The 22,337-nt window shown below is 37.1% G+C and overlaps 1 protein-coding gene across 1 annotated transcript in view; it reads right to left on the bottom strand.

Annotated features, from left to right (window-relative positions):
- Positions 1–22,337, bottom strand: part of LOC143030414 (receptor-type tyrosine-protein phosphatase alpha-like) — a 292,993-nt gene that overhangs the window by 255,975 nt on the left and 14,681 nt on the right. The window contains exon 2 of the mRNA XM_076193561.1: positions 19,987–20,052. The gene's annotated coding sequence lies outside the window, so the exon portion shown is untranslated. The remainder of the gene's footprint in view (positions 1–19,986; positions 20,053–22,337) is intronic.

Here is a 22,337-nt window from a genome sequence, read left to right on the forward strand (position 1 = left end):
CCCTTTCCCCGATCCAACCCTCCTGACAAAATAAATATTTGTTCGTTAATTTTATTTACCCGTCAATTTTATTCATCTAATTATTCGTCTATTCATTAATCTATTTATTCAAAATTTTTCTCATTTCTTCATTGCGTTTCTAGACCCTTAAGAGGCTTTCGAGACACCCAGTGCACCGTCACCATGGTTGGTGGAAATGATAAGTTACCGACATCCTGCAGGGAAAATCTAATAGTTTTCCTCCCGGAAATACCTACGTGTTAAGCTTGGCGCCATATTGTTGAGGCCACTTTCTCGGTGGAGCTATGGGTAATAGTAATATAGGCAGGGCCCCCACATAGGGGAAGGGGGGGGGGGCAAATGCTCGGAGGCGGCAGTTCTAGCCTGGAGTTGCCGCCCACAAGGCTGACAAAATAATGATAAGGTCACTTAAGCCCTGAAAATTTTACCATAGTCGACGATTCTGCGTTAGAATATATGTTTTTTTCATTATGACAACCACACTGCAGTTTGAGGATTTTTTGTGAAAAAAACTATTTGTTTTTCACTTAATTACACGACACACACAGTAAATGCATCTTTACAGCATTCATGCATTGTCCTCTGTCTTTCCTATACAAAGTGGCCTTGTACCTGTCACGTCCTTGGCATGAATAGAATCTCGTGGCTGTGCTGTGTCACACCCTTGTGTGAATAAAGCCTCCTGTTTGTATTTCTAAGGCACGCCTTGCATGAATATGTGTTGTGTATTATCATTAATGTATGTTATAAATTGTATTTCATGTGTAAAACATTGCGCAATACCAGTCTGTTGGGGCGCATTTCGAAATACGTTCTGGCGCATTTGAAATACGTTCTGTCATGATGCCCAGTTCAGAAATATATATATATATATATATATATATATATATATATATATATATATATATATATATACATAATTCGGCATGAAAAAATGTTCTTCGTTTCCATTAGTTGGAGGTGTTTAAACTACCTACTTTAGTTATGTTTCGGCATTCCGTAAACGTAAGCACTGATTCCCACACTATATAAAGGCCGGGCAGAAAGAGAAAAAGAGACTACCAAAAGAGGACCAAAGAAGAGAAGCAGATAGAACCAGAACGGAGGGAGAACCAGAGAAAGAAGGAAAGAAAAGAAGCAGATACCCACAGCTCATCAGAATCTACATAATATTTTTTCTACATTTGTTGATTGCGACAATTCAACTAAACAAGTACGTTGGACCACACGTACTGAACCCGTAATTTGGCAATCTCTATGCGAAGTGTAAAGCCTTCCGTTTTCCTGAATTGTTTCAGACATCTCCTGACTGCTGTTGGACTGAGTGCGACTCGACAATCTGTTATTTCTCGACTGCGAAACATCAACAAATCCCCTACGTGTTCCCGACTACCAGAAGATTCCCCTGCCATAAGTTATGCATCAGCCTTTCCTCAGACTTGTAGAGCAGACCAGACAGCTATATGTTGGTGAGACTTCTGGCAACCAGAATCAAAGCTTGTCTACACCATATTCAAGACTTCAATTCGCCATCTGCTCTTACATGCTGTATACAAGTGCACATTTAGTTACTCGGTAATTGTTTATATTCCCATTTATGATTCATGAAACATGTATAAGATTATCTTTTTATTATTTGTGTATATTGCTATTGTTCTTATTCTATGTCCAATTGTGTTGTGTTTATTTTATCATTGCAAATGATTAATCTTAACAGTTTTATTATTCTGCCTGAACTCTCTGTCACTCGTCTCACCTGTGCACATCCTTAACTTTTTTGTTTTTGTGTCATGATTAACCTGGCTCATAAGTGGGTCGTGACATACTGGCCATTTTGGGAATTCACATGGACATTAACGAAGGGGATCTTGGGTTGTAGGCTAATGACTGACACAAGACTACTGTGTGTAGGAAAGACACTGACATAGATCAATGCATGAATGCTGCAAGTGAATGCCCCTATTGGAAGTACCATATCAGGTGGTGGCATTTCATTATTACAGCATGATATTTCCCAGGGTTTGGTATCTAACACTTGTGGTTACTTTCAACTCCAGGGGTTGGTCCTCTTTTGACTGGATTTTGATCCCTTAAAAAAAAAAAAAAAATCACATATATATTAGTCCTGACATTACTCTTTAACTAACTCTGGATTGCAATCTATTTAAAATATAATTTCTTGAAGTATGCTGTCAATCTGGTTGATCTTTATAAGTACCTTTACTAATTAATCTGTTGTCTTGGTTACCTCTTTCATAAGACCTGCAGCCTCCAAGAGAATGGCAACAGCCAGAGGTTCAGCCCATAAGTGACTGAAGGAGTCTGAAGTATTAGCAGGTGTTCTGCTGCATCTTATGTGTGGATTCAGCTTACACAAGTAATGTCTTTTGCCAGGGTGATTCTGTGTTGGTTCTGTTGTGGTGCCAAATAGAGATGATATCCAGCAGAAGGAAGCTAGGGTCACTGTTTTAGCCTGTAATTCTTTAAGTAAAAATATTTTTTTGTCTTCTATCTGGAAGGGTTTTGTTTTGGGTAGCACTGTAAATGGTACATGTCAACATGGTGGCTGCATCTGCTAAAGAGCTCCACCTTCCTCCTGTGGTGGTGTCAAGTCAAAGGACAGAGGGATCAGAAAAAAGGTATCACCGGCCAAACAACCTATGAAAGAAGTTCAAATTTCCCCACTTCTACTTTGTGGTATGGCTCCATGGGACTACCTGGTTTCTAGAATAGGGCCAAAGCTCACTCTTTCATAATGACCACTACTGTCTCTTCATATATTTGTTCCCTCTCATGATTGCTGAATGTACCTATCTTTCTTGCAAATTTTCTCAACAGTAAAAGAAAAAAAAATTCTAGCCCAACAGAATCAAATTTACATGTATCTTTGAGATGAAATTGAGATAGTTATGAGCAACTCTCAAAAGTATCAATGGTTAATGAATATACATCCTTGCACTATCTCCTAAGATAGACATGAAATTGACAACTGAATTCTATCATTCTATAGAACAGGAATAACATTGAAAGAACACTACATCATAATAATTTTATTTGCATACAGTAGTAATAATTATTATGGTTTGTACAAATTCTTCCTGATGTTTCATCAATCATTCTTAACAGTAGCAGACTGTCCTATAAACATAAAAGCTACCTTATATCTATCAACAGCATTAATAATGAGTTACACCTTTCTCACTAATGACATCACATAAATGCTGAAGTAATAATACAAGAAGCCCCCTCAAAACCATGACTGAAGTTTTTCAACTGAAATCAGCACTGCACAGTATGGGAAGACTGTAATTTCTTTTTATTGACACTTCTTTCCAACAACATACTCCCACCCCGACAAGAAGTACTCCTCTATTCGGAACCACAAAGACAGTAACTCAATATTGCTCTATTTCTATAAGGTAGCCAAACTCCTCTTTGACCTCCATGAACTAGATTAAAGTGCCCAGTAAATCACATGGAATTACATTTGTACTATCCAACTCCATTACCTCTATCAACATTTATTATCATAACATTTTTACAGAGGTCTAAAAGATGAAAAAGTGTTAAAAGATATCACTAAGACAAACAAATACATGCAGTAATTTATTACAACCCAAAAACAAGGTCTATGGTTAAGAAAAATAATTTATGTAATACTGAGGCTACCTCTAAAACCAATGCAATGTATGAATTTCTATGTTCTATCGAGGACTGTGCACCTTACAAATCCACCAATATTGGACATATGAGGTGCAGCCTCAGTAGACGTGTCTCTATTCACCTACAAGATGGAGCTATCAAACATCATTTCCGGCATTATCATAACAGTGTAGTAAGCCAGGAAGACTTAGTTAACTGCATGAAAATAATTGCTAATGATAGGGACATGTACAGACTAAAACTTTTGGAAGCAATATATATTGAAAAAAATATATATATATGGCTACATGTAAGTCAGGTATACCCTGCCTCCACCACCAGTGCATTAGGTAGACCAACCCTTTCCTCACCCCCTACATCCTCCCTCTCTCTCTTGTGCATCAGTAAACCAGCCCCCCTCTCCCTCCCCTCCTTCAATCTGACAGAATTAGCACGAGATTTCAGGTCTTCACCAATGTATAAGCATTGACACCAGTACATTCTAGTGTCATTTGATTTTTGTGATAATTGCTCCCGTCATGTAATGTCTTTGTAAATGATTAAGTTTTTATGTTAATTTTTGTACTTCTTGTATATTCCAGACTTTATTCTTGATGATGTCTCATCGTAGAAGAAATGTTGATTAATATATGGATGATTTTGGTAAAATAGCCTTTGCTCAACTCCCAAATGACCAGTTCATTGTCAGAAAACTGGAGGATACAAGGAAGAAGATTATTAACTATCAGAATGCTGTTGTTTTTAATTCTAGTTGCATACAAGAGAATCTGTTCCCCTTTTTTCATATACATATACAGTCACTATCCGAGTTACAACCTAGATCGGTTCTGACCAACCGGTCGTAAGTGGGATTGGTCGTAAGCCGGATCCCATTCAAAATGGCCGACACGAGGATACATGATATCAATCTGTTACGTTATTAAGTACCCTTTTATGTTGAATACTACTATATACAAGTTGTTTACTGTTTATCAATTTTATGCCTTTTAATTTCATTTTTATCATTTTTCTTAGTTTTTGAATGTTTAAATACTGTACTGTATTTCAGTATATATACATATACAGGTACTGTATATATATACTATACCTGTATACACACACACACACACACACTTCAACGAATGGACGGCTTGGATGACGTTCTGAAGAAAACTGAAGTCTGTGGATCCCAACGCAAAGAGAAGTGCCTAGTGTTTTTACAGGGTGGGGGGGAAATTGCTCGTGGAGTAGTGGGAAAGTAGGGAAAGAGGAAAAGGGGAGGGATTACTGAGGGAAATGGAAGGAAATGAGGAGGGAGTAGACTTGGCCCAGCCAGACAAGCGAAAGGTAAACAAAAGACTGAGCGATGATGAAATGTCTAATAAAAATGTAAAGATTAGAAGTTGTATAGAGAGGAGCAATACAGTAGAAAGTGACGAGAATATGTTCCAGGGATTTAAAGAGGGTGGGGGGGACACAACCCCCCCCGACTGATAAGACTAGAGGAGAGAGTTGATAAGGTGATCGAGGACTTGGAACGTAGGTTAGGTAATGTTGACTCCATTTTCCAGAGAATTGAAAGGTTGGAACAACTAGAGAAGGCAAACAGAAACTTAACTGATGAAATAGAGGACCTAAAAAGACAGTTAAGAAATGTAAAGGAGGAGAATGAGAAATTGAAGAAGAATAGTAATGAAAACAGAGAGACAATAGCTAAAGAAACTAAAAATTGGAGAACAACCCAAGAAGGGAATAAGGTTTCATTCACTGACATAGTCAAACAGCAATTGAAAGAACATAATGAAGACTCAGTTATTAAAGTGATGAGACAGAAGGAGAATATAGTAAGAGAATTAGCTGACAAAAAGAAATGTATAATTATATTAGGAATGGAAGAGAAACATAACCCAGACAGAACCGCAAGAATCAAGGAGGAAAATGAAAGAGTAAGCAGTTTATTAAAATTAGTCCAGGAAGATGAACCAGAAATTATAAAGGAAATTGAGGAAAAATTCAGACTCGGAAAATATAGTACAGATAAGACCAGACCAATTAAGATTAAATTCAGGTCACAAACAACGGCAGAGAAAATTCTATCCAAAACAGGGAAACTAGCAACAAATGATCAATATAAAAAGGTATGGATAAAAAGAGAGATGAATAAGGAGGAAAGAGAGGCAGAAAAGCAGAAAAGACTTGAAGCTAAGGCAAAAAACGAGGAAAGAACGGAGTCAGAGAAAGAGAGATTCTATTGGAGAGTAGTGAACATGAAAATAAAGCAGTTCGACTTACAAAAGAAAAACATAAGGGAAACAGAGAACACAATGGAAGTGGCAGAAAACTAAGAGCGTCTTACACAAATATAGATGGATTGATAACAGGATTGAATGAACTGAATGATTATTTGAAAGAAAAAGAACCGGACATAATGGGAATTGTAGAAACAAAATTAAAAGGCCCACTACCACCCAACAGTGTAGGACATGATGCATACAATTATTGGATTAGAAACAGAGAGAAAAAACAAGGGGGTGGAGTTATGTTCCTGACTAAGAAGGATATAAACGTGAAAGGTGTCATATATGGAAAGAATACAGTAGAGATGATTATGATAGAAGTGGAAGACCGAGATAAGAAGAGCAGAAAATTTGTGATCAATTATGTGCCTCCGAAAACAGCCTCATGGGAGGAGAGTGAACATAAAAGTATGTTAGAGGACACAAAGATAGCATTAACTAAAATAATGGAAGACGGAGGAAGAATAGTTATGATGGGCGACTTTAATTGCAAAGAAATCTGCTGGGAAGAAATGACAGTAAAGAGTGGTGATGACTCATGGGGAAATGCTCTACTTGAGATGATTACTGACCATTCAATGACACAATGGATACAAGAGAACACTAGGTATAGAAATGAAGAAGAACCATCGAGACTAGACTTAATAATTACATCTGAAACTAGAATAGTGGACAAGATTGAATATAAAACACCAATAGGTAAAAGTGACCACATATTGATTGAACTGGAACTTAATGAAGAAAAATATATGAAAAGAAATGAACAATATAGAAAAGGAAGAATGATGTATGAAAAAACAAACTTTGATAAAATAAGAAAATTCTTCCAACAAGAAAACTGGGAAGAAATATACAAAGAAGAAACATCAGTGGAAGAGAAATGGAATATTTTGACAAAAATTTACAAAAAAGGAGTGGAAAAGTATGTCCCAAGACAAAAACAAGAAAAAGAATACGTAAAATGCTGGTACAACAAAAGTTGTAGGGAGTTAAAAGACAAAAGAGACAAAGCCTGGACCAGATGGAAAAAAGACAGAAGACCTGAAAAATGGAAAATATATACTGGTTATAGAAATGAATATGTACAAAAGTGCAGAGAGGAAAAAAGAAAATATGAAAAAGATGTTATAGAAAAGTGTAAAGATCAACCAAAACTGTTCTACAGATTTGTAAACAATAAACTGAAAAACAAGACTTGGAGAAATTAAGACAAGGAGGAGTTGAATACACTGAGGAAATGGAAATGGCAGAAATTATGAACAAACATTTTAAATCAGTGTTTACAAGGGAAAATATACAACCTGAAGAGATTGAGTGGAAAGAAAAAGTCCCCCCTATGGAAGAAATAGAAGTAACAAAGAATGAAATATTGACACACTTGGGTAATTTTGATGTCAGAAAATCGCATGGGCCAGATGAAATAGCAAACTGGATTCTGAAAGAATGCAGGAATGAACTGGCAGACAAAATACATAGCATAATAAGCAGTTCCTTAAAAGAAGGAAAAGTTCCAGAAGATTGGAAAAAAGCAAATATAGTACCTATATATAAAGGAGGAAATAAAGAAGACCCTACCAACTATAGACCAGTCTCTCTAACAAGTACAATAGCAAAAATTTGTGAAAGAATTATCAAAAGTAGATGGGTAAAATACTTGGAAAAAAACAATGTACTAAATCCAAGGCAATTTGGATTCAGACAAGGACGATCATGCGTCACAAATTTAATATGTTTCTATTCAAGGCTAATAGATATAATACAAGAAAGAGATGGATGGGCTGATTGTGCATTTCTAGACCTAAAAAAAGCTTTTGACAAAGTACCACATAAGAAGTTGCTTAAGAAATTAGAATATGAAGGAGGAATACAAGGTAAATTGCTAAATTGGATGGAAGACTTTTTGCAAGAAAGAAAAATGAGAGTAGTGATAAGAAACCAGCACTCAAAATGGAATGAAGTAATAAGCGGTGTCCCGCAGGGAACAGTTCTGGCCCCAATAATGTTTGCTATATATATTAATGATATGGATGAAGGAATTGAAAGCTATATGAGCTTCTTTGCAGATGATGCAAAACTACTGAAAAGAATGAAAACTGAAGAAGATTGTGAATCACTACAGAGAGATCTAAATAAAGTACAGGAATGGAGTAGGAAGTGGGAGATGGAGTTCAATACAAAAAAGTGTAGTATAATGGAATTTGGAAAAAGCAAAAACAGAATAACAGGATCATATAATTTGGGAGAAGAAGTAATAAAAAAAGTAGAAAATGAGAAGGACCTGGGAGTCATTGTTATGAATAATATGTCACCTGAGAAACATATAAATAAGATTTTTGGAGAAACTTATAATTTAATAAGAACAATCAAAGTGGCATTTACATACCTGGATGAAGAAATGGTGAGGAAAATCCTAATCACCCTGATAAGACCAAGATTGGAATATGCAGCAACGATATGGTCACCAAGTACAAAAAAATGTATAAAAAAACTTGAAAGAATACAAAGAGCAATTACAAAATTGGCACCAACACTCTCAAAACTATCATATGAAGAGAGACTACAAAAACTTAAACTACAGACACTAGAGCAAAGAAGAGAGAGAGGAGATTTGATAGCTATTTACAGAATCATGAAAGGCATAGAAATTACTGATAGAGAGAATCTGATAAAATGGGATGACAGAAATACAAGAGGACACGGAAAGAAAATAAAAAAAGACAGCTATAGAAGAGATTTGAAAAAGAACAGCTTTCCTCACAGAGTAATAGACAGTTGGAACAAGTTAGATGAGAAAGTGGTGTGTGCAAAAACAATACATGAATTTAAAAATAGTTTAGATAAAATGAGATATGAAGACGGGACCCCACGAGCATAGCTCCCCTTCTCGTAAAATACAACTAGGTAAGTACTAGGTAAATACACACACACGGTCCAGACACGGTCGGAGCAGCACGTATTTTCGGAGCGCTGGCTTACGAGCGAAAATATAAACAAGAAACGATCAGCGGCGGCCTTGTTGTTTATACGCGGAGTGGTAAGCTGTGCAATCGTGGTGAAACAATGTAGGTCGAATTTGTATCTCTGTTACTTTCTTTCTTCATTTTTTTTTTATATTGTTCTTAAAAATGGAAACCCCTAAATCCAGGGACGCAACTAAAAGAAGCCTGGAAGAAACAAAAATCGAAACTCCACAAGGAGTAGTGAGAAAAAAAATCATTCTTCGCTTCAACACCAAGAGAATACCAAAAATTAGATGTAAGTAGATTTTCTGGGTTTGAAAGGGAAGGAAATGGATTATTAAGAACAGAGATGGATAGAGAACCCAGATACAGAAACATAATGAGGAGTAGAGATCTAAGTGATATCGTACACGAACTATTAGAACTTAAAAGCGAATATAAGATAATGTACCAGGAAGTATCAAACCTAAGGAAAGCCAACGAGGAAAACAATAGGGAGATAGATGAGTTGAAAAAGGAATTAAAACAGCTTAAGGGTGATAATGAGAGGTTGAAAAGTGAGGATAATAGTAGGAACGAGGCTCTGAAATGAGAAATTAAAAGTCAAATGAAAGAAGTGACCGAAAAGGTGGAAGAAAAAATTAAGGAGAATGACCTACAGGAAATCATAAACCAGTGGAAAATTGAGAAGGAAAGTCAGGAAATATCTTTAAAGAAAATAATGGAACAACAAGTAAAAGATAATACAAAAGAAACTGTAATTCAGGTTATTAAAGAGAAAAGCAACCTAGTTAGGGACACAGTGGATAGTAAAAGATGTATAGTAGTCTATGGCATTAAAGAAAAGCACAATGTACCAAGATACCAGAGGGAAAAGGAAGAAAAAGAGATTGTCAAAGAAATACTAAAGGAGTTACAAACAGATGAGTTAGGCTGGGACCGAGAAATCGAGGAAACTCATAGAATGGGCAGGTACTCTAAAGATAAGCTATATATACCATTAAAAGTAAAACTTAGATCGCAATCAAGTGTAGAAGAAATTTTAACTAGAACAATGAGACTAGCAAGTAGTGAACAGTACAAAAATATATGGATAAAAAAAGAAATGAGTGAGGAAGAAAAAGAGAAAGAAAAGGAACTTAGGAATGAGGCAAATGAAAGGAATGAGAATAGAACTGAAAAAGAAAAGGAGGAGTTTTTTTGGAGAGTGATAGACATGAGGCTGAGGAAAAAGTACATAGAGAAAATGGAAACAAAGAAGACAGAAGGGGAGGAGGAGAAAGGAAACTAAAAATAGGTTACACAAATATAGACGGAATAATCTCAGGAATAAACGAATTAAATGATTATCTAGTATTAGAAAAACCAGACATAATGGGAATTGTAGAAACCAAATTAAAGTTCATACTAACACCCCACACTGTGGGACAAGGTGAATATAACTGTTGGACAAAGAATAGAAAGAACAAACAGGGCAGAGGAGTTCTAATTTTGGCCAAGAAAGATTTAACTGTAACAAAAATATCCGAAGAATGAAATAATGTAGAATCAATTATAGTACAAGTCGAAGGTAAAAAAATGAAGAAAAGAAAATTTGCAGTGGTATATGTACCTCCTAAGACACAAGCCTGGTCAGAGAGGGATCATGCCAAGTTACTAGATGATACAAAGGAAGAACTAATTGAAACACTGAAGGATGGAGGAAATACAGTAATTATGGGTGACTTTAATTCAAAAGAAATATGCTGGGAAGATATGACAGTGAAAGGGGGAGAGGAACACTGGGGCAATGTACTCCTTGACTTGACCATTGAATACACAATGACCCAGTGGATTAGAGAAAATACTAGATATAGAGGAAATGAAGAACCCTCAATATTGGACTTAATACTTACAACAGAACCTGAGATAATCGATAATATTATTTACAAAACTCCGATAGGAAAAAGTGACCATGTACTAATAGAAATGGAATTGAAAGAACAAACAGACCAAAGCAAACATGTTAAACATAGAATAGGAAGACCTATGTATAACAAAACAAACTTTGAGAAACTTAAAACATTCTTTCGCATTGCAAACTGGGAAAAATTCCAAAACAAAGATACAGGGATAGAAGAAAAATGGAACATACTAAAAGAAATTTATAATGAAGGAGTGGACAAATTTGTACCACAAAAAATGGAAAAGGCATACATAAAGAACTGGTACAACAAAAGATGTAGTAAAGCAAAGGAAAAAAGAGACAAAGCTTGGAAAAAATGGAAAGAGATAAGAAACAAAGCAAATGGCAAACATACATCAAACTAAGAAACGAATATGTAAAAATACGCAGATGAAAAGAGAAATTATGAAAAAAAGATAATAGACAAATGTAAAGAAGAACCCAAACTATTTTACAAATATGTAAATGGAAAACTGAAAAACAAACAAAAAATAGAAAAACTGCGCCAAGATAAAAAGGAATTTACAGAAGAACTGGAAATGGCTGAAATAATGAACAACCACTTCAGATCAGTATTCACAATAGAAAACTCGCCTAACAGTGAAGTTAGAGTGAGAGAATTATCCCCAGCAATGAAAGAAATAAACATAACACAAAAAGAAATCAGTGATGAAATTAAAACCCTAGATGTCAGAAAATCACATGGCCCAGACGGAATAGCAAACTGGATACTGAAAGAATGCATGGAAGAATTAACTGACAAAATATATGATATAATTAAATCATCAATTACTGAATGAATAGTACCATTGGACTGCAAAAAACAAAACATTGTACCAACTTACAAGGGAGGTGATAAGGAAGATCCATCTAACTACAGACCGGTCTCACTAACAAGCACAATAGCAAAAATTTGTGAAAGAGTGATCAAAAACAGATGGGTTAAGTACCTGGAAGAAAAATCTATACTGAACCCAAATCAATTTGGATTTAGACAAGGGAGATCCTGTACAACAAATCTGATTTGCTTTTACCCAAGATTAGTAGACACAATACAAGAAAGAGATGGATGGGCAGACTGTGCTTTTCTGGACCTGCAAAAGGCATTCGATAAGGTACCTCATAGGAAACTAATAAATAAGGTAGAGTCAAAAGGTGGCATCAGAGGAAAATTATTGGAATGGATGAAAGACTTCCTGATTGGGAGGAAAATGAGAGTTGTAATTAGAGAAAAATTCTCCAACTGGGAAGAAGAAAAAGCGGGGTCCCGCAAGGATTAGTACTGGCTCCGATCATGTTTGCTGTACACATTAATGACATGAATGAAGGCGTGGAGTGCTATATAATTTTTTTTGCAGATAATGCAAAATTACTTAAGAAGGTAAAAACGGAAGAGGACTGCAACTCATTGCAACAAGATCTGGACACAATATGGAACTGGACTCAAAAGTGGGAAGTAAAATTCAATATTAAGAAATGCAGCACAATGGAATTTGGAAAGAGTAAAAACAGAATATCAAAAGATTACAGAATTGGGGAAGAAAAAATAAATAAAACAAACTATGAAAAAGATCTTGGAGTGATAATTGGAAAGGACATGAAACCAGATAAGCATATAAACAAGATGTTTGGAGAAACCTACAACTTATTGAGAGCAATCAAAGTGGCATTTACCTGTATAGACGAAGAAATGATAAGGAAAATACTAACTACACTAATGATACCAAAACTCGAGTATGCAGCTTCACTTTGGACACCCAGTACCAAAAAGAATATTAAGAAACTAGAAAGATTACAAAGAGCGACAACAAAACTAGCACCGACACTCGCCGAACTAACATATGAGCAAAGACTATCCAAATTGAACCTACCAACTCTGGAACAAAGAAGAGAAAGAGGAGATTTGCTAACTATCTACAGAATAATGAAAGGAATGGAAGTTTTAGACAGGAACGACCTATTAGTGTGGGACAATGGTAAAACAAGAGGACACGGAAAAAAATTGAAAAAGGATAATTATAGAAAAAACTTGAAAAGGAACAGTTTCCCACACAGAGCGATAAATACATGGAACAAATTAGACAACAAAACAGTATGTGCTAACACTATACAAGATTTTAAGATAAAACTTGATGCGGAGAGATACAAAGACGGGTCACCACAAGCATAGCTCCCCTCCCGTATATTACAACTGGGTAAATACAACTAGGTAAATACACACACACACACACACACACACGTATTAAATATAACCTTGCTTACCAAATTTTTAAGGTTTTTAAATTGTAGTTTCCTTTTAATAATTTTTCTTAACTCTTCAATTGTTATATGTACTCTGAATATATGTATATTTTAAGATCTATCATTCTCATCCATTTTAATTAATTTTAAATGTGAGATATAGGTAGAGTACATTTATCTTTGTATACAGCATTGAGTAAAAGCAGCAACAACTGCAGCAGCACTGTAAGAGAGAAGCCAAACGCTGAGTATGGGATCCAATGTATTAAATGTTCCGCTCAGCAGGGCTTCTTCAGAAATAACATGGTGGACAAATATCTGACTCCTTAAATAACCCGAGCTTACGGGGAGAAACGAACATGAAACTGGTGTAAACACAATTTGCATTAATTGCTTGTTACTTTGTTATTAAAACTGCTAAAGGTTTTTTTTTTTTTTTTAATTCATTGTTTTGATTTATATTATCAGTGAGAGATATAAAAGCAGATTCAAAACATCTACGTTTCATAGTATGGTTTTCATATTTAATAATCTTAGAATTATTCCAGTCAGCATTGTGGCCTGTATCGTATCTATGTCTAACAATGGCATTATTCACATTGTAAATTTTCATATCATATTTATGTTCCGATATTCTTTTATCAATACCACGGAAACTTTCATCAATGTAGACCTTTTTACAACCTAAACATGGCACACAGTAAACACCTGTTTGACGAACATTTTTCCTACTTTTATTTCGGCTTTTTATAACACTGCTAACTGTTACCGAGCTTGTTTTCACAACATTAGCACCAGCTCGGTAACACGTGGTGAACTGGTAATGCTCTCGAAAGCGACGAAATCACCCAGCACTCACTATGAATTTATGTGGAGCCTATTCTTCACCTGCACGTTCTTTCAACATACGAAATTAACTCGTAGCCTTAATTTGCACTGCTTGCAACATCACTTTCACATATCTTTGCCTATTATCTTCCAACCACGTGTATAGCAACTTTTCCATCTTTGCCATAGCTGTCGTATGCGGTGCCGGGCTGCCACAACTATCTTACGCGCTGTTCTGCCAGACATATACAGTAAACTCATAATAGGCATCTGCAAGATGTGGTCGCAAGTACGGGTGGTCGTAACTCGCATACGTCATAACTCGGATAGTGACTGTACAGAGAAATACACTTAGAATGAGACAAAAACAATAACATATAATAAAAGTGAAACAAAAAGGTAACATGAGAACACATAAAGGGTAACATGATAAACACAAAAAAAGTAAGTTGAGAAACAACCACCAGAGTGGTGGACCAAGTATCTCATGTGAAGGGATAAGTGGTCACAATTGCATATAGGAAACTATTAAGTGAACCCGCCAAGTTAAAAGCAGTGCTGTAACTGAAAAAAAAAAGGCTGTTGGTTGGGAAGAAACTGGGAGTCATTACCCTTGTGACCAAATGTCATACAAAGCTAAGTAAAACAGGAGGCGAAATGAGAATAGATGGTGGAGCTCTCTCAAATGTGTAATACGTAGTGCGTGATATGGGCTATGGTTATTGGATATTGTAGTCCATTAAATTCATTATAGTTCATTAAATTTCGTTGCATGTGATCGAAGCATGCAAACACATTTTTCCCAACACTAATCAGAGGGGATATTTTTTCCATTTTTTGCAGTGCATTGTACAAAAAATTCAAGCTTGCAGACTTAAAAGAATAAAAGATTGGGATTATTGTTTTGAAAATACTTAATATATCTATTTTTTTTTTTTTTTATCATCATATCCTTTACAAAACGCTTTGCAGTGAACTTTCCTTGTGGTCAATTTTCCCCATAGTGAACTTTCCATTTGGTGAACTGATGGTAGACTTTCTGTACATGTATCATATACGATAGCAGGGAGTGTGTTTTTGCATCAAGTTTATATGACGAAACTTAGTCCTTCTATAATCATGTCAGGTAATGGATAACAGATAAATAAATATACAGATAAACAAACCCACATGGATGGTTAGACTTCAATGTGAATGCTGGAAAGAACATAACCAGTGAATCATTGGGACGTCTGAAGTAGGTTGGAGAAATGACAAGCAGCAAGTTGTTAGTTAATTTTGCAGAGAACAACAAAAATAACACTATCTTCTGAATGTGTATAGGTTGTATATGGACTTGAAGCACTTCAAATGGAAACACAATGAAGGAAACAGAATTCATATTGGTAAATAATAGCAACAGCATTAGCAATACTACCGTTACAATAAAGTATATAAAAGTATGGACCTGAGAATGACATGTTGCATGGCTAAATTCAAATTCAGTGCTGAAAGGAATATTATTTTTTAAGAATAGGTTGTGAAAACAGAGGGTGGAGAGGATTTCCAATGCCATTTGTGAGTCACAGGTTGGTGTGTGGGTGATGGGGGGGGGAGGGGAGTTGTGAAAAAGGTGTAAGGTGATCAGAATAGCAAAATATTTGTCAGTAAACATTGAAATAAAGGATAGGAGGTGAATACAGATTATGTATGTGTGGGGATGTTGCATAACCAACTCCATGACTAGAGTGGGAGCTACCTGTGATGATGTTATTGACAGGTGAATGAGAGGATAATTGGGAAAGACTAGCCAGATAATAGCAAATGGTATTCAGCTTCTCATGTGTGGTTAAAGCAATCTAGGGGCATACTGGAGGGAGGAGCCATGGGAGCTGTGTAGGTACTAAAATTGAAAGGACACATTTATTTCTATTGGATGGATATCATCATCTTTGCTTTACTGCACTTGTATCCTTGTGGACAATCTCACACTACTGTTATACATTATATGATACAATATCTGTTGATTTGTTACTATGATTGTTCATTTTCTGTTTGGATTTTGTTGATTTTTCCTCGACATTCAACCTCACTATAGACTAAAAGGTCTCCTGTTGTTACACTTTGTCATTCAAACCCATTATAAAATATTTACATGCAATTTTATTGTTTGTTTTTTTCTCTCTCTCTCTGTGAGGAACAAACAATAGGAGCCTGTTGGATAGGCATCAGAGATGATCATTTCCCCACTACTTATCCATCAATATCCTCACCTCTATTTGGAGGCACAGTTCTGAGGAATTGGCAGTCGTTAAATCGAGCATAAGGTCTCTTTACCAGCTTCAACTCTCCACTTTTTCCACAAAGGGAAAGCTGACAACTGCTCTCTTCTTTCTACCAGCTGGTGGCATAAAAACAGATCTATACTAATACGACACAGAACTAAGTCCAATATACCTTCCTTAAACATCTATGGGAGGACCCAAGGACAACTGACTGCCGACTCTATCTATTTGGGGTTAATTTTCTGGTTTATGTAAAGAACAGCTTATTCATTTGTGTGGGTTTTCAAATGTCTTTTGAGATTGCTGGACAAAGAAAATGAAGACTCGCAAAGCGAGCACCTGTGCGGCTTTTCCCCCGTGTGGGTCCTTTTGTGTCGTTCCAGAATATCCGATCGAGAGAAGGAAGCGACGCAAACATTGCACTCGAACGGTCTCTCCCCTGTGTGTGTTCTCATGTGGCTCTTCAGAGTGTCCACCCGAGAAAAGGAGGATTTGCAAACTGAACATTCGTGTGGCTTCTCCCCGGTGTGGGTTCTCATGTGGCTCTTCAGAGCGCCGGACAGAGCAAACGAAGACTCGCAAAGAGTGCACCTGTACGGCCTCTCTCCAGTGTGAGTTCTCATGTGTCTTTTCAAGGTGCCCGGCTCGGAGAATGTCGAGTCACAGAGAGCGCATTTGTGAGGCTTCTCACCGGTGTGGGTTCTCACGTGGCTCCTCAGAGTGCCGGTCTCGGAAAAAGAGGCTCCGCAAAGACCGCACCTGTGAGGCCTCTCGCCCGTATGCGTTCGCATGTGACTTTTCAGAGAATACGGTTGAGTAAAGGAAGCCTCACACAGGCGGCATTTGAAAGGCTTCTCTCCTGTGTGAATTCTCGTATGGATGTTCAACTTGCTAAATCGTGGGAATGAAGCTTTACAAACAGTACATTCATATGGCCGCTCTTCTCTGCTGTGAGTTCTCAAGTGGCTTTTCAAAGCACTCAACTGAGAAAATGAAACCTCGCAATGAGCACACTTATGAGCCTTATCTTCTGTCTGAGTTTTCATATTGCTTTTCAGAGCACCTGACCAAGGATATTAACTTTTACAGTGCATTCACCAGGCTATTCCTCTACATGAGTTCTTGTATGTTTTTTTCAGAGCACAAGACAAAGAAAATTAAGCTTCACAATGAATACATACAACTTTCCTGTGACTTTTTGAGTATCATGTTCATAAAAGACGAAAAGGTGCTTTTATAGGGCTTATTATAACCTCAGTGGATTCTTGTTTAACTTTTCAGATTACCATACCCAGTCAAGGCTATTTACACACAATACTTCTCCTGTATGATTTCTTGTATGGCCATTCAGAGTGTGTACCTGGTACAAAATTATCATAATTAGTACATTTATAATTATTTCCCTATGTCAATTCTCACATGGATATTCAAACTAAACTATGAAAATGAAGCTTTACAATAAAAACATATATCAGGCTTCTCCTGTAGCCGTTGATATTAAAATGACTCTTCAAAAAATATACATTTATGAGAATTTCCCTTTTCAAACTTCTCATGGGAAGATTAAGATCACCAGAATGAGAAAGTGAAGCTTTATAACTATTAAATCTAAAGGTTTCACCTCTGTATGATTGATCTTTTTCCCCAGAAAAACATTGAAATCAACACTTCACAAACATTACAATATCTGTATAGTTCTCATATAGCTTTCTGCAATATCAGATTGGGAAAATGAGGCATTATAGAATACTTATGGTGCTTCTTCATGGGAATTCTCATGTTTTTTTTAGATCACACAAGGAAAACAAAGTTTTACAAAGCATATATTCACAAAGCTTTTCAATGTAACTTTTATATGGATTTCCATAGTACAAAAGTGGAAAAATTATGCTTTATAAAAGAAAAAATCAACGAGACTGTGATTCTTTATATGACTACGTATGACACTTAGAAAATAAATCTTTATAAAGAGTATTTTTATTAAGTTTCCAAAACACTATGTTCTCTTATACTGTTTTAGAACCAATGGGAAAATAAACGTTTACAGAGTACATTCATGAGGTTTCTACTCCATGTGAGTTCTTATGTGAATTTCCAAATGATCAGATTTGGAAAAGGAAACTTCACAAAGAGTACATGTATGAAATTCTAGTCCACATAAATTCTCATTGGAACTTCTAATTTACTAAAGGTAATGATGAAGGTTCACATGTTACATATTTTTCTTTGTTTTTCCCTGCAGGAGTTTGGACATTTACATACCACCTATCAGAAAAGAAATACTAACAACACACTGGTGTAGCTTCTCATACATACATGCATACATACATACATATACCAAGGCTTTTTCCCCCCTTACAAGGGAGGTAGCCAAAAAGGGAAAGGCATAAAATCATTCCCACCCATTCCATCCCCGAAAACACTCCACACCCCTCCACCCTTCCTCCCATCTTAGCACCTCCTAGATGACGGGTCATCCCTGCACCCTGTCCACTGCCCTGGGTCAGAAGCAGTGTCGCAGGACACAGCACATCCACAGCAAGGCTGCTTCATTAAATCGGCGACCCCCCCTCTCCGTCCCCCCATATAAAGGAGAGGACGGGGGGAAATCCCTTCGGGCTGCATCAAAATTTTTGCTCACACACACTACCTCACCCCCCATTCCCCCGTCCCATCCACCTCATGCATCACAACATTTTCCATATACAACCATTCTCCATTCACCCATCTTCTGTCCTCTCCCGTCCTTCCTCAACAGACATTCCCCTCTTCCCCAAAGCCCCCTTCACCCCATCCATCCATCTCATCCTAGGACGTCCCCTCATGTTCACTCCCTCCACATCTGCCTTCCATACCTCCTTTACTAGTCTTCCTTCACTCATTCTTTCCATGTGTCCAAACCATCCTAATACTCTTTCATCAACCCTATCTCCCAGCTCCCTTTCCAACCCTGTTCTCCTCCTCACCTCCTCATTTCTCACTCTATCTAGCCTAGTAACCCCCATCATACTTCTCAGACACCTCATCAAAAAAACACATTCAAGTTCCTTCTCTCTTCCTCTCTTAAGTTCCATGTTTCTGCTCCATAAAGTGCTGTTGGCACAATCACTCCTTCATACAGTCTCCTCTTAGCATCCATTCCCAAATTTCTATTCCTCATTACACTTTTTAATCCACCAAGGCATTTACTCGCTTCTCTCAATCTACATTCCACCTCCACCTTCACTCCACCCCTTCCTGCCACATTTGCACCCAAAATCTAAAACTATCCACTTCCTCCAGTTGCTCTCCCTTAATGCTCACTTCCAGATTACTGCCACTTTCACCCCTTGTACATCTCATCACCTTACTTTTACCCACATTTATCTTCAGATTTCTTCTATCACACACTCTCCCAAACTCTGTCACCAGCTTCTCACCTTTGTGAATCAAATGTTGCCTCAAATTACTGGTCTGGAAATATCAAGGTGAATAAAGACAAAACTTACACAAATTGTTACCTATATATTCCAGACAGTACATATGAGTCATGTTAAATAAAAAAAATAATAATAATAAAAAAATCAACTATTAACATGGGGCTTCTTACATATACCAAAATTACTGTATGAAAATATTACTGGAAAAATAAACTTTCAGTGTGTGTACACATTTAAGAGGCTGCAACTCTTTATGACTTTGAATGTAATTATTCAACTGATGAAGAAAGAAAATACTCCATTTACTTGGGGGGTTCTAAACTTTTCATATAAGAAATCTTGAAAGATGAAAGATTATCTCCTTATTACCTTGTTCCAATTTGGTAGTAATTCTTTTCCATTGATAAATCTGACTGCCATCTAGTTTCTTGCAATCTGAAGAAAAAAATACACAATTACACATATGTTACAAAATGGCTCATGATCATTTTGAAGTTCTTTTACAAAATAATACATTCAAGTTTTAGATCATGATCAACACATTACAGGGTGTTCAGGATAAATTTGATAATATTTTATCTTTTGTCACTTCAGAACCATTTGAAAGATTTAATAGCAGTAAAGTGCAATGGATAGCTGATTCTGTGTACTATTGGTGGGTGTGAGAGCTAGAGAGCATGGATGACTGGAAAGCACCGGAATATTGGAAGAGAGTGACCTGCATCATGATGATTCATGCCGGATTAAAAATTTGGAAAACTTAGCTGCAGCTCAGTCCTCCTTGAATACTGTGAATACTGGAAGGCCGTGAGATGTGAGCTGGAGAATTGCGACAAAGATGTGGAAGCAGTGGCTAGCAGGAAGAATCATAGCAGGCACTCTGACTCTGTCCACACAGTGAAATTCGTTGAGAAGCTGCAAAAAAAGGTACAGTAAGATCCAGGCAAGGCAATGTGGAACTTGGTGAGTGAGATGGGTATCAGAGTGGTGACTATGAAGAAAGCACTAAATGAGGATCTTTGCTACTCTTCATACAAGAGGTGCAAGGGCCAACTACTCACCATCAAGGCCCAAGAGAACTGCCTTATGAAAGCCAAGAAACTCCACAACAATGACAAACACCCAGTGGAGCCGGGGATGCTCTGGTTCTCCTCAGATGAGAAGAACTTCTACCAGGACCCTTTGCACAATGTGCAGAACAATAGGTGGCTAGCCTACAGTCTGCACAAAGTTCCACGCTTCATGAAGACCAAGTTCCTTCAAACTGTGATAATCTTTGGGTGTGTTTCCAGCAAAGGCCATATCATGCCACCTGACATCTTTGAAGAGGGACTCAGACTCACTTCAGATGGCTATATTGAGCTGCTCTCCACTGCTATCAAGTGATGGGTGGAGAGGGTAGCTGTGGGAAGACCATATGTGTGGCAGCAGGACTCAGCTCCATGTCACACCTCCAGGAAAGCCCAGAAGTGGCTGAAAACTTCTATGACTTCACCAGTCCCAACATCTGGGCCCCCAACTCACCTGATTGCAACCCCATGGACTATCATGTGTGGGGTCCAGTTGAAAAAAACACCAATCATACTGCCTACAACACCAAGGATGAGCTGATTGCCAGGATCAAACTGGTGTTCAGGCGTCTCTCGAAGGAAACTGTGAAGGCCGCATGCTGCAGGTTCAGGTCCTGCCTGGAGGCTGTGGTGGAGGCTCAGGGTGGCTTCTTTGAGTGAACTGTATTTGGCAAAATATCCTCTAAAAGATGCACTTTGAATTTTGAGAAAACATAAATTTTTGGGCAAGTATGACGTTTTTCTTTCCTTTACAAAAAAAGTGTCAACTTTATCCCAAACACCCTGTATATGATTTACAATAAGAATATGAGTGACATGAATGAACAGAGTACATTATATACCATCATTTTGTAAAAAATTCTAATCTTGTTATCCAATGTAACCAAAGTTAGGTAGATCGCCATCTACTTACATGCGATTGAAACTAATACTTCACCACAACAGAGACAGAGCCCTTACATGCTTAACCCCTTCACTCCAGGCCAAAATCTCGCAGGCAGCATCAGCTGCCAGATGTGCGATGTTGCTTCATAATACTCACATTAAAAAGAATAAAGTAACCCCTGTATTGCTCGTTCTCTTTCACCCGTGAATTTTGATAACCATAGAAAATATGATGAAGCCAGTTTACAGAGTATGGGGGTCTTGCAGGTACAACTACAATAAATATAATCAAGACGCCGATATGGCAGCCTCGCATACCCACTTGCTCCTCATGACGCCTACGTAGGCGTCACTGTATGGAAGGGGTTAAGTGCTGCCTAGGTCAACGTTCTCAGTGATGTCACCCCATTACCACTTTCCACCTCCACCACCCCTTAGTGCCTATGTCCCTAATTTGTGCAACGTGATTATAGGATACCGGTATACATATTAAAAAATGCATTTGCTGTGTGTGCCATGTAATTAAGTGAAAATTAAAGAGTAAAAATTATTTCATGTTTTGATGATTCAAACGCAAAAATAATTTATTACAATAAAGTATTCAGAATACTTTGAACTCTTTTTTTTTTATCATTATTTTGTCAGACTTGTGGCCAGCAAGTCTAGGCTTGAATCATCACCCCTATTCATATAACCCCACTCTATGTGAGGGTCCTGTACAGAGATTACTTGTGTAGTACTTAATAATTCCAAAAACAATACATT

The sequence above is a fragment of the Oratosquilla oratoria genome, chromosome 12, assembly GCF_046742065.1.
Source record: "Oratosquilla oratoria isolate Oo_2021 chromosome 12, ASM4674206v1, whole genome shotgun sequence".
Taxonomy (NCBI): Eukaryota; Metazoa; Arthropoda; class Malacostraca; order Stomatopoda; family Squillidae; genus Oratosquilla; species Oratosquilla oratoria.